At 40.2% G+C, this 13,040-nt stretch overlaps 1 protein-coding gene across 1 annotated transcript in view; it reads left to right on the forward strand.

Annotated features, from left to right (window-relative positions):
* The first annotated feature begins 2,994 nt into the window (after positions 1–2,994).
* Positions 2,995–13,040, forward strand: part of HNRNPH3 (heterogeneous nuclear ribonucleoprotein H3) — a 32,138-nt gene continuing 22,092 nt past the window's right edge. The window contains exon 1 of the mRNA XM_046027176.1: positions 2,995–3,075. The gene's annotated coding sequence lies outside the window, so the exon portion shown is untranslated. The remainder of the gene's footprint in view (positions 3,076–13,040) is intronic.

A 13,040-nucleotide genomic window follows, 5' to 3' on the forward strand; every position in this document is an offset into this window, starting at 1 on the left:
CAAAAATTCAGGAAGTTAATGTTTTACTTCGTATACAGAAACAGCCAACAACCCAAGTCAAGCAATGACTCCAATACACCTGCATTTAAATATAGATGATCCCCTGATATTTAAGTCCCTAAATTGAATTTGTTTTAAAATACTGGAATTTCATATTGATATTTATACTGAATGTATACTTAATAACATAATCATATCATTTTTTAGAATAGCCAAATTAGCTTAGGTTATGTTTTTAATGGAGTGCTTGAAATGTCCGAGGGGACATGCTGCAAGATTTCTTTTCCTTCGGTTTCCGTGGTTCTTGGTCACGCCACATAAAGAATGAAGAGGTAGACCAGATGGAGAGTGGTGGGCAACAAAGCAAAGTTTATTGAGCAATAATACAGAGCTCCTGAAGAGGTAGGGGACCTAAGAGGGTTGCCACTAGACTTTCTAAGTCTAGGGATTTTAGGGGCCTGTTGGCTCTGTTGTTGTTTTTTTTTTTTAAGATTTTATTTGTTTATTTGACAGACAGAGATCACAAGTAGGCAGAGAGGCAGGCAGAGAGAGAGGGAGAGCGGGAGAAGCAGGCTACCTGCTGAGCAGAGAGCCCGATATGGGACTCGATCCTAGGACTCTGGGATCATGACCTGAGCCGAAGGCAGCCGCCTAACCCACTGAGCCACCCAGGCGCCCCTGTTGGCTCTGTTTTAATTTGTTTAACCTTCCAAGCACCTGTCACCCAATCAGGTTTTTGTCATCTACCTATCACATGGGAAAGGGTGGAGGGCTTCTTCCAGGGCACTGTAACATCCTTTATTTTTATTTTTTAATTCAATTAAATAATATATAGTGTATTATTAGTTTCAGTGGTAGAAGTCAGTGATTCATTAGTCTTATATAACACCCAGTGCTTATAACATCTCGTGCCCTCCTTAATGCCTGTCACCCAATTACTCCATCCTTTCAGCCTCCTCCCCCACAGGAACCCTCAGTTTGTTTCCTATGATTGAGTCTCTTATGGTTGGTCTCCCTCTCTGATTTTGTCTTGTTTTATTTTTTTCCTCTCTCACCCTATGATCCTCTGTTTTGTTTCTTGAATTCCACATATAAGTGAGATCATATGATGATAATCTTTCTCTGATTGACTTATTTTGCTTAGCATAATACCCTCTAGTTCCATCCATGTCATTGCAAATGGTAAGATTTCATTTTTTGACAGCTGCGTGATATTCCATTGTATATATATACACCACATATTTTTTACCTTCAAAGTCGATGGATATCTGGGCTCTTTCCACAGGTTGTCTATTGTGGACATTGCTGCTATAAACTTTGGGGGTGCATGTGCCCCTTTGGATCACTACATTGTTATTTTTCCCAGTAGTGCGATTGTTGATGATGGGGTCCTTGATCAAAGGAGTGAGACTGATACAATGCAAAGGTCAAGCAAAGCTTTATTTTGCACCAGCACCAAGAATCAAACCGAATGGCCGGAGCCGTCTCTTACAGAGAGAGTGACCACCCCCAGCCTCACAGACTAGCTTTTATAGAGCAAAGGTCATGTGGTTGAGCCTGGCCAATGAGATTGTAATACACAGAGAAAGTTGCATAGGCATGCTAGGTCACACACGTGTGACCAATTGAATTACAATTTACCCTATAGTAGCTGCTTGAACTAACCTATCACTCTGGTCAGACTTAGCGCCCTAATTTGGCTCCCAAAAGGTGGGGTTTACATTCTTTGGTGGTTAGGGAGATAGTATGTGTGCTTTACTGATTGGATGTCTCCACCTGACCTGACCCGTCCTTGTATTTGGACTCTGTTATCAGGGACTGGTCGACCATATTTTACTGGTTTCCCAGACTTGCTTTTAAGTAAGTTCCCCTTGGTGGCGGGGGGCAGGGTCAGTTTAAGTTTTACTGCATAAACAACAAATGGCTGTTTAACCGAGATGGAGTCGCTCTGGCTAAGTAGGCCCCAGGGTTTTAGGGTAGCTCTATTTTCAACTTTTTGAAGAACCTCTATACTGCTTTCCAGAGTGACCACACCAGCTTGCATTCCCACCAACAATGTAGGATTGTTCCCTTTCTCTACATCTTTGCCAATATCTGTTGTTTCTGACTTGTTAATTTTAGCCATTCTGACTGGTGTGAAGTGGTATCTCATCATGCTTTTGATTTGTATTTCCCTAATGCTGAGTGATGTTAAGCATTTTTTCATATGTCTGTTGGCCATTGGATTCTTTATTCTTTGGGTGTTGAGTTTGAGAAGTTCTTTATGGATTTTGGATACTAGTCCTTTATTTGATATGTCATTTGCAAATATTGTCTCCCATTCTGTTGGTTGTCTTTTGGTTTTGTGGACTATTTCCTTCGCTGTGCAAAAGCTGTTTATCTTGGTAGAAGTCTCAATAGTTCATATTTGTCTTTGTTTCCCTTCCCTTTGGAGACCTGTCTAGCAAGAAGTTGCTGTGGCCGAAGTTGAAGAGGTTGCTGCCTGTGTTCTCCTCTAGGATTTTAATGGATTCCAGTCTTACCTTTAAGTCCTTCATCCATTTAAGTCTACTTTGTAAGGAAATGGTCCAATTTCATTCTTCTGCATGTGGCTGTGTAACCGTCCCTCAGAACGATGTACTGACCAGACATGCTTAAGCAGGTACTGGCAATAGGCCTCTTGGGGAGAGGTTGATATACCTCCTTGAAGCGAGCAGCTGGGAACGCCTACCCACTCAGGGTGGAACTCCGCCTGCTTCTTTTTTCTGTTATCTCCCCTTCTCCAGAGATCACCTGTAGTTAATTAGATGGTCCCTTTAAATGTGTTTACTCAGCCACAAATCCTACACTGCTTGATCAGGCATATCTTGCTTATCTATAATCTCCTTCAACTCCTTTGTTGATTGATGTCGTGTATCTAATAAATACGGGACTGAGGAGTTGCTTTGGGTGGCAGTCTCCTGAACTGCTGACTCCTGGTCCCTTTCTCTTGCAGCTGATGTGTTTGTGCCTCATTGTTCTCCTGTGAGCTGTCAGAAAGCTGCAGGTGGCGTCCAAACGGATGAGAAACGAAGGAGAAGGAGAAGAAGCCCCAACGTGAGTTGTGGTTTGTTTTTTTTTAAGATTATTTATTTATTTATTTGTCAGAGAGAGAGAGAGAGAGTACCCACAAGTAGGCAGAGTGACAGCAAGAGGCAGAGAGAAAGAAGCAGGCTCCCCGCCAAGCAAGGAGCCTGATGTGGGACTAGATCCCAGGACCTAGGATCATGACCTGAGCTGAAGGCAGCAGCTTAACCCAATGAGCCACCCAGGCATCCCCCAACGTGAGTTTTTGCATGACTGTGCCTTTTTCCTGCTGGTGAGTTGTGGGTACTTATTGTAAGGTATGGGTAATATAAACAGCACAAAAGAATATCCCACTTATGTATGTTTATTAAGATGGCTCCTAGAGGCGGGAGGAGCAAAAGTCATCCAGGACAAACTTTCAGAGCTTTTTTAAAAAGTAATTAAAGAACATTGCTCCCGGTTCCCTACATTAGGGACTTTAGACTTACAGACATGGGCGGAAGTAGGTCATGAGTTAAAACTTTTGCATGTTAAAGGAAAACCAATTCCAATTACTCTATGGCCTACTTGGACTCTTATTCCCTCCATTCTGGAACCTTTACAATCCTCTGATTCGGAGAGCAATAATGAGTGGTCAGGAGAAACTAAAGAGGAACCTGAACATGCCATTCCAGAGGGAAAAGAAATTATTAAAGTCATCGTAAAGGAATATATAAAGGAGGAATTTCCTTCCCCCTCCTCCAATAACAGAACAAAAGGAGGGAACAGTTGCTAATGTGCCACGGCAAGGGGCACAGTTGTCATCGGCTCCACCATCCTGTGAGAAGGCGCCATTTAGTGAAAAGGATGAGAAATCCATGCTATCAGCTACTCAAAAAGGCCTCACTGAAGCAAAGCGAGCATGAGACCTAGATGCCTTACATTTTAATTTCCCGATTACTATTAGAGAACATGTCTCTCCAGGGCATGATCCCAATAACCCTAATGGTATTTATGAGGCCATACATGAGTCATTTCCCTTCAAAATTATTGAAGGAATTCAAACAGGCAGTACAAACTATGGAGTTAATCCCCCACTTACAATGGGAATCACTCAAGGTATCGCAGAAGGCAACATACTTACTCCGATTGGTTGGTCATTACTAGAAAAAACAGTTCTATCTTTGAGTGAGATTTTACAATTTAAAACATGGTGGCAAGATCATGCAGAAACCACCCCTGCCATAATAGAGCTAATAATGTTCCTATTTTCATGGAGCTGTTCATGGGCATTGGGCCATGGGTCCAGGTGCAAGATCAGGTACAAATGATCAAGCTATTGAGCAGCTCTGGCATTGTTGTTTGAGAGCCAGGGAGAGAATAGAATCCCAAGGAGAGAACTGCTCTTCTTTTTTTTTTTTTTTTTTAAGATTTTGTTTTATTTGACAGACAGAGATCACAAGTAGGCAGAGAGGCAGGCAGAGAGAGAGGAGGAGGAGGAAGCAGGCTCTCCACTGAGCAGAAAGCCCGATGTGGGACTCGATCCCAGGACCCTGAGATCATGACCCGAGCAGAGGCCTTAACCCACTGAGCCACCCAGGTGCCCAACTGCTCTTCTTCTCAAAAGGTGGTACAGGGTCCAAAAGAACCCGATACTGATTTTATTGTGAGATTACAAGAAGGCATAAAAAGGTAGATAATCTCGAGGCTCCTGACACTATTCTTCAGCTGTTGGCATATGAAAATGCCAATGCTGATTGTAGGAAATTGATCGTGCCCTTTAAAGGCAAGGGAGCACTAACACATTATATTAAGCTATGCCAAGATGTGGGAACAGAGACCTGTAAAGCTGACTTGTTAGCTCAAGCAATGGCTGCTCTGACCACAGAAAAATTTAAAGGACAATGTTTTAACTGTGGGCAGACAGGGCATACTAAGGTTCAGGGTAGGCAAAAAGGAAAACTCCCTCTGTGAAATGCAAGAAATAAGTTACCAGGTCTCTGTCCTAAATGTAAAAAAGGAAACAACCGGGCAAAATGATCCTTACCACTCAGAGATATACTTCTTTACTGTCAGCATTGGATTCAGCGCCTCCATCTTTCATAACTCCTGTGTACATTCCCCAACTGACCCATGTTGACCTGTAGGTAGGGAAGCTTTACGCCCCTCTTCAGCAAGAAGTTACAGAAGATGAGACCTTCTACCCTCAGCAACCTTAAAGATTTAAGGGTCAAAATTATTCAGGGGGGAATGATGTGGGAAACAGAGGCAGAAGAAAAGTTATTAAATTTCCTTACTATCTAGAGCCCACTGACAAGTACTTGAAACAGGCTAGCAATGTGCGTCAGGGCTCCAATATTCTTTTCTGTGAAGGACCTGAAGGTTACAAGGGCTATCTGCAGCCACGTATTGTAGACTTGCCTATTAACCTTTGGGGATGAATAGAGTGAAGATCCCAACATAGGTTAGATGAAGAAACTGACCAAGAAAGTGGAAGAAGTTCTGGAAAATGAACAGCGTCCTTTCACCCCTAGCAACTATGATGGCCCTCATCATGGTACCTGTAAGTTTTCTGAGATGTTATGCACAAATAGATAACTTTACTTATTGGGTGTATATACCCAAACCTCCCTTGCTCCATCCAGTAGAATGGGGAGAAGATATAATACCAATTTATTTGAATGCCTCAAAATGGGTACCTGGAATATTGGATCCTAGATTACCCTTATTTCTCCAAGAAGAGGACACATATTAATCTTACCTTGGGATATCAAATTAGACCAGTATGTACCAGCAATCTTGCTTATCTATAATCTTCAACTCCTTTGTTGATTGTTGTCTTGTATCTAATAAATACAGGACTGAGGAGTTGTTCAGGGCGTCAGTCTTCTCAACTGCCAACCCCTGGTCTCTTTTCTTGCAGTTGACTTGTTTGTGCTTCATTCTTCTGTGCACCATTGGAAAGTGGCAGGCTGGCCAGTTTTCCCAACACCATTTGTTGAAGAGACCATATTTTTTCCATTGGACATTCTTTCCTGCTTAGTCAAAGATTAGTTGACCATTGAGTTGAGGGTCCATTTCTGGGCTCTCTATTCTGTTCCATTGATCTATGTGTCTGTTTTTCTGCCTATACCATACTGTCTTAACAATCACAGCTTTGTAAAAGAGCATGAAGTCCTGAGTTGTGAGGCCACCACCTTTGGTTTTCCTTTTCAATATTCCTCTGGCTATTTGGGGTCTTTTCCGGTTCCATACAAATTTTAGGATTATTTGTTCTAGCTTTGTGAAAAAGGTTGGTGGTATTTTGATAGGGTTTGCATTGAATGTGTAGACTGCTCTTGATAGCATAGACATTTTAACGGTGTTTGTTCTTCCAATCCATGAGCATGATATGTTTTTCCATTTCTTTGTGTCTTCCTCAGTTTCTTTCATGAGTGTTCTATAGTTTTCTGAGTACAGATCCTTTGCCTTTTTGGTTAGGTTTATTCCTAGGTATCTTATGGGTTTTGGTGCAGTTGTAAATGGGATGGACTCCTTAATTTCTCTTTCTTCTGTCTCATTGTATAGAAATGTGACTGATTTCTGTGCATTGATTTTATAACCTGCCACTTTGCTGAAGTTCCTATATGAGTTCTAACAACTTTGGGGTGAAGTTTTTTGGGTTTTCCAAATAGAGTACCATGTCATATGCAAAGAATGAGAGTGTCACTTCTTCACTGATTCAGATGCCTTTCATTTCTTTTTGTTGTCTGATTGCTGAAGCTAAGACTTCTAGTACCGTGTTGAACAATAGTGATGATAGTGGATGTCCCTGCTTTGTTCCTGACCTTAGGGGGGAAAGTTTCAGTTTTTTGAGAATAATATTTGTTGTGAACTTTTCATAGCTGGCTTTTATGATATTGAGGTATGCAGCCCCTATGCCTACCCTGTGAAGAGTTTTCATCAAGAAAGGATGCTCTACTTTGTCAAATTCTTTTTCTGCATCTATTGAAAGGATCATATGGTTCTCATCCTTTCCTTTATTGATGTAGTATATCACATTGGTTTGAGGATGTTGAACCATGCTTGCAGCCCAGGAATAAATCCCACTTGGCCATGGTGAATAATCCTTTTTTTTTGTTTGTTAGATTTTTAAATTTATTTATTTGTCGGAGACAGAGTACAAGCCGGGGGGGGGGGGGGGGCAGCAGGTTGAGCAGGCAAAGGGAGAAACAGGCTCCCCACTGACCAGGGAGCCAAATGTGGGCCGTGAGCTCAGGACCTGGGGATCACCACCTGAACCAAAGGCAGACACTTAACAGAATGAGGCCACCCAGGCATCCCATGAATAATCCTTTTAATGTAGTGTTGAATCCTATTGGTTAGTATCTTGGTGAGAATTTTTGCTTCCACATTCATCAGGAATATTGGTCTGTAATTCTCCTTTTTGGTGGGGTCTTCATCTGGTTTTGGGATCAAGGTAATGCTGGCTTTGTAGAAAGAGTTTGGAAACCTTCCTTCCATTTCTGCTTTTTTTTTTAAGATTTTTATTTATTTATTTGACAGACAGAGATCACAAGTAGGCAGAGAGGCAGGCAGAGAGAGGAGGAAGCAGGCTCCCTACTGAGCAGAGAGCCCGATGTGCGGCTCGATCCCAGGACCGTGGGACCATGACCTGAGCCAAAGGCAGAGGCTTTAACCCACTGAGCCACCCAGGCACCCCGCATTTCTGTTTTCTGAAACAGCTTCAGAAGAATAGGTATTCTTTTTTAAATGTTTAGTAGAGGGTACCTGGGTGGCTCAGATGGTTAAGCGTCCTTTGGCTTAGGTTATGATCCCAGGATCTTGGGATTGAGTCCCACATCAGGCTCCCTGTTCAGCACGGAGTCTGCTTCTCACTCCCCCCTACTCCCCCTGCTTGTGCTCTCGCACTCTCTGTCAAATAAATAAATAAAAATAAAATCGTTTTTAGGATTTTATTTATTTATCAGAGAAAGAGACAGCGAGAGAGGGACCATGACCTGAGCCGAAGGCAGACGCCTAATGACTGAGCTACCCAGGTGCCCCTAAAAATAAAATCTTTAAATGTTTAGTAGAATTCCCCTGGGAAGCCATCCAGCCCTGGACTCTTGTTTGTTGGGAGATTTTTGATGACTACTTCAATTTTTTTGCTGGTTATGGGTCTGTTCAGGTTTTCTATTTTTTCCAACTTCAGTTTTGGTAGTTTGTACATCTCTAGAGATGCATCTATTTCTTCCAGATTGCCTAATTTGTTGGCATATAGTTGCTCATAGTATGTTCTTATATTGTATTTTTTTGGTGTTGGTTGTGATCTTTCCTCTTTCATTCATGATTTTACTCATTTGGGTCCTTTCTTTTTTCTTTTTAATAAGTCTGGCCAGGAGTTTATCGATCTTATTATTCTTTCAAAGAACCAGCTCCTAGTTTTGCTGATCTGTTCTACAGTTCCTTCAGTTTCTATTTCGTTGATTTCTGCTCTAATCTTTATTCTCTTCTCCTGCTGAGTTTAGGCTTTATTTGCTGTTCTTTCTCCAGCTCCTTTAGGCATAAAGTTAGGTTGTGTATTTGAGACCTTTCTTGTTCCTTGAGAAAGGCTGGTATTGCTATATAATTCCATCTCAGGACCCCTTTGCTGCATCCCAAAGGTTTTGAACAGTTGTGTTTTCATTTTCATTTGTTTCATGAATTTTTTTAGTTCTTCTTTACTTTCCCAGTTGACCCATTCATTCTTTAGTAGAAGGCTCTTTAGCCTCCATGTATTTGAGTTCTTTCCAATGTTCTTCTTGTGGTTGAGTTCTAGTGTCAAAGCATTGTGATCTGAAAATATGCAAGGAATGATCCCAGTCGTCTTTTAGTACTGGTGGAGACTTGATTTGTGACCCAGTATGTGATCTATTCTGGAGAATGTTCCGTATGCACTTGAAGAATGTGTATTCTTTTGCTTTAGGGTGGAATGTTCTGAATATATCTATGAAGTCCATCTGGTCCAGTGTGTCATTTAAAGCCTTTATTTCCTTATTGATCTTTTGCTTAGATGATTTGTCCATTTCAGTGAGGGGAGTGTTAACATCCCCTACTATTATTGTATTATTATCAATGTGTTACATCTTTAATTTTGTTATTAATTGGTTTATTTATTGGCTGCTCCTATGTTAGGGGCATAAACATTTACAATTGTTAGCTCTTGCTGGATAAACCCTTTAATTATGATATCATGTCCAACCTTATCTCTCATTACAGTTTTTGATTTAAAATCTAATTTGTCTGGTGGTGCCTGGGTGTCTCAGTCAGTTAAGTGTCTGCCTTCGGCTCAGGTTATGATCCCAGGGTCCTAGGATTGAGCCCCTTAAAGAACTTCCTGCTCAGTGGGGAATCTGCTTCTCCCTCTCCCTCTGCCTGCCACTCCCCCTGCTTGTCCTCTCTCTCTCTCTCTCTGTCGAATAAATAAATTTTTAAAAATTTGTTTTAAAAAATCTAATTTGTCTGATAAAAGGATTGGCACCCCAGCTTTCTTTTGATATCCATTAGCATGATAAATGGTTTTCCACCCCCCACTTTCAATCTGGAGATGTTTTGGGGTCTAAAAGGAGTCTCTTGCAGACAGTATATTGATGGGTCCTGCTTTTTTATTCAATCTGATACCCGTATTTTCTGATTGGGACATTTAGTCCATTGCATTCAGAGTAACTATTGAAAGATATGAATTTAGTATCATTGTGTTACTCATAAAGTCAGTGTTTCTGTATATTATCTTTGTTCCTTTTTGGTCTATCTAGTAACATACTTTTGGGCTCTCTCTTCACTTAAAAGATCCCTTTTAGATTGAGCCCCGCGTCGGGCTCTCTGCTCCGCGGGGAGCCTGCTTCCTCCTCTCTCTCTGCCTGCCTCTCTGCCTACTTGTGATCTCTCTCTCTGTCAAATAAATAAATAAAATCTTTAAAAAAAAAGATCCCTTTTAATATTTCTCACAGGGCTAGTTTAGTGATCACAAATTCTTTCAGTTTGTTTGTCATGGAAGTTTTTGAAGGTGTTCAGAATAATTTGATAGGGCTCGCTTTGGCAGCACATATACAAAATAATTTGATAGCTATCTAGCTGAATTCCTGTACCAGAAGAAACTAAAGTCTACTACTCCTCCACCATGTTGGATTATCTCCCCTATAAAATCCTTTTAAGGGTGGTTTCCTCTTTGGGAGGGGGTGCCTTGTCCCTGCCTGCCTTTTTTCCAACTATCCTTAGACATATATGTTGCTAACATATCTTGAGTTTTTATTTGTTTCTTGAATTATTCTAACCAGACTGTATAGAACAGAAAGTTGGAAACATATTTTGTTTTTCCTCACTGCAATGATCTCAGTTCCTATAACAGTGCCTGGCATGCAATAATTATTTATTGAAGTAATTAAGTAAGCAAATAATATACCGAAAATATGCCAGAACTGGACTTTGATACATTGCTGACAAATACTTAGGGTAAACATTTCTGTTTCAGGAGGGAGCATCACTCTTATTGTTAGTACATTGAAGTTCATTTGTGCAATTACATGGAAATTTTATTTTATAGATTACCTTTGTTATTTTAGAAAACAAATAGAGAACAAATTAAAATTCTGATAATGAAGCATAGTTTTCATCAGTTTAATAGAATTAATACTATTTTAGAAGTCAGGTATGCCAAAAGGAGCATATTTCTAACCTCATTGAACTTCAGCCTTATTGGTCTTAGCTATCAGCTAAATGTTCAATTGGATGAGAAAATGTATATTGAAAAGATTGTCTAATTTTTCCATGATTAATATAAAAATAATTTGATATTCATTTATTATTCATGAATTACATGCACAAGTTTTAAAAATACAGTGTTTGTTTAAATACTCCTCTGAAGTTTTCTTACCTAGTTTAGAAGAATAAGTTCTGTAACTGAGTACTTTATGAGGCTTCTAGATTACATTGGTTCTCAAATGGCAACCATTTCTTTAAAGGGAAAAGATTTTTCTTTAAAGGGAAATGATTCTCAAAGGCTAACAGCAAATGTCATTTGCTCATTTAACGCCAATTCCCTCAGCCCCACTCCATTCCTTACCCACAGCACACTTGGCGTTTCACTTTTTCTAAAAGAACTCTGATTTTGTTTGGGAAGGTAATGTACCCAGGCCCATTAATGAATCATAAATGACCTAAGCCAATCAGGATAATCTCATTCTCCTTTGCCAGATGCTCATTCTTCCAGATTCTCTTGCAGCTAGAGATGGCAATATGATCTCATTAGAGAAAGACTGCTGGAGGGATTCTGGGAAAAATCATTTGCTTTCTGATAAAAGGGGAAGACCTGAGAGAGGAATGGACTGTCACTGCCCCTTCTCCTTTTCCCATCTTGAACATGCTTCTGATGCCTGGAGATGTGACAATCATCTTTTGACCATGAAGTGACAAATATGGGGATGAGAAGCTAACAAACTAGGTGAGAAAGAAAGAGAGCAGGCATTCTGAATAACATAGTTAAGCTGCTAAAGAAATGTTAGAAGCTCCTACTTCCAAACATCTTAAACAGCAGATGTTTTTAAGGTTCAAACCATTATTAATTCACGTGGTAGCCAAAAAAATAGCTCCCCAAAAATGTCCACATCCTGATTCCAAGAACCTGTGAATATGTTATATTATATACATGTTATGACAGTGGGAAATTAAGGTTACTGATACGATTAAGGTTGCTAGTCAACTGACCTTAAAGCTGGATTCTTTTGGATTATCCAGGGGACCCAATATTTCAGGGGTCTTTAAAAGTAGAAGAGGGAGGCAGAAAAGTCCAAGTGAGAGAGACTGGAACACGTGGGGCTGCTGGCTTGAAAAAGGAAGGAGGAAACACAAACTAAGGAATGTAGGTGGCCTTTAGAAATTGGAAAAAGTAAGAAAGCAAATTATCCCCTAGACTCACTAGAAGGTTATAGTCAGTTTAGGATGCCATAATAAAATACCATAGATTGAGTGGCTTAAAGACAGAAATTTATTTTCTTACAATTTAGAGGCTGGGAAATCTTAAGATCAAGATGCCAACAAATTTGGTTCCTGGTGAGGACTCTTTGTCTCATTTATAGACAACTACCTTCTTGCTGTGTCTTCACGTGACAGAAAGAGAGGGGGAGCAAGCCCTCTTCTTATAGGAGCATTAATCCCATCATGAGTTCCCCATCCTCATAACCTCATCTAAACCTAATTACTTCCTAAAGACCTTCATCTCCAAATGCCATGATTTTGGGGGTTACAGCTCTAACATATGAATTTGGGGTGAGGGGTAGGGGACACAATTCAGTCCTCAGCACCACTCCTGCCAATCTCTTGATTTTAGCCCAGAGAGATCCATTTTGGACTTCTGACCTCCAGAACTATAAAGCAATAAATTTGTATTGTTGTTAGCCACTAAGTTTGTGGTAATTTATTATAGCAGCAAGTGATGCTGATCCTGTCCTTGGAGAATAACCATAGAAAGTGCATGAAGTTTCTAACACCTTAAGTGCATAAAATATTTTTCTAAAATGTATTATATAATTTGATTTTAATTTTTATTCTTGGTCAAAAAGTAGAGAAAGGAAGGGTTTTTTTGTTTGTTCAGTTTAACCAATTGATGTCCCTGTTTCTACCGAATGGCGACAGAGTGTGCTTAAGGTAGTGCTCACATTAACAATTTATTTTTCAAAAATTACTTTGCATTTCCATGGGGCACCTGGATGGCTCAGTCAGTTAAGTGTTTGCCTTCATCTCAGGTCATGATCCCAGGATCCTGGGATCAAGTCCCGCATCAAGCTCCCTGATCAGCAGGGAGTCTGCTTGCCCCTCTCCTTTTCCCCCTGCTTTCTCTATCTCAAATAAATAAATAAAATCTTTTAAAAAATACTTTGTATTAAATGCCAGGCATATGCTAGACTTTGGGGATAAAATGATAAATAAGTCACTGTCTTTCAAAGAATTCTCAACCAGTGGGGAGACCAACATAAAAATTATAATGTGAAAGTAATATA

The sequence above is a fragment of the Meles meles genome, chromosome 13, assembly GCF_922984935.1.
Source record: "Meles meles chromosome 13, mMelMel3.1 paternal haplotype, whole genome shotgun sequence".
Lineage (NCBI taxonomy): Eukaryota > Metazoa > Chordata > Mammalia > Carnivora > Mustelidae > Meles > Meles meles.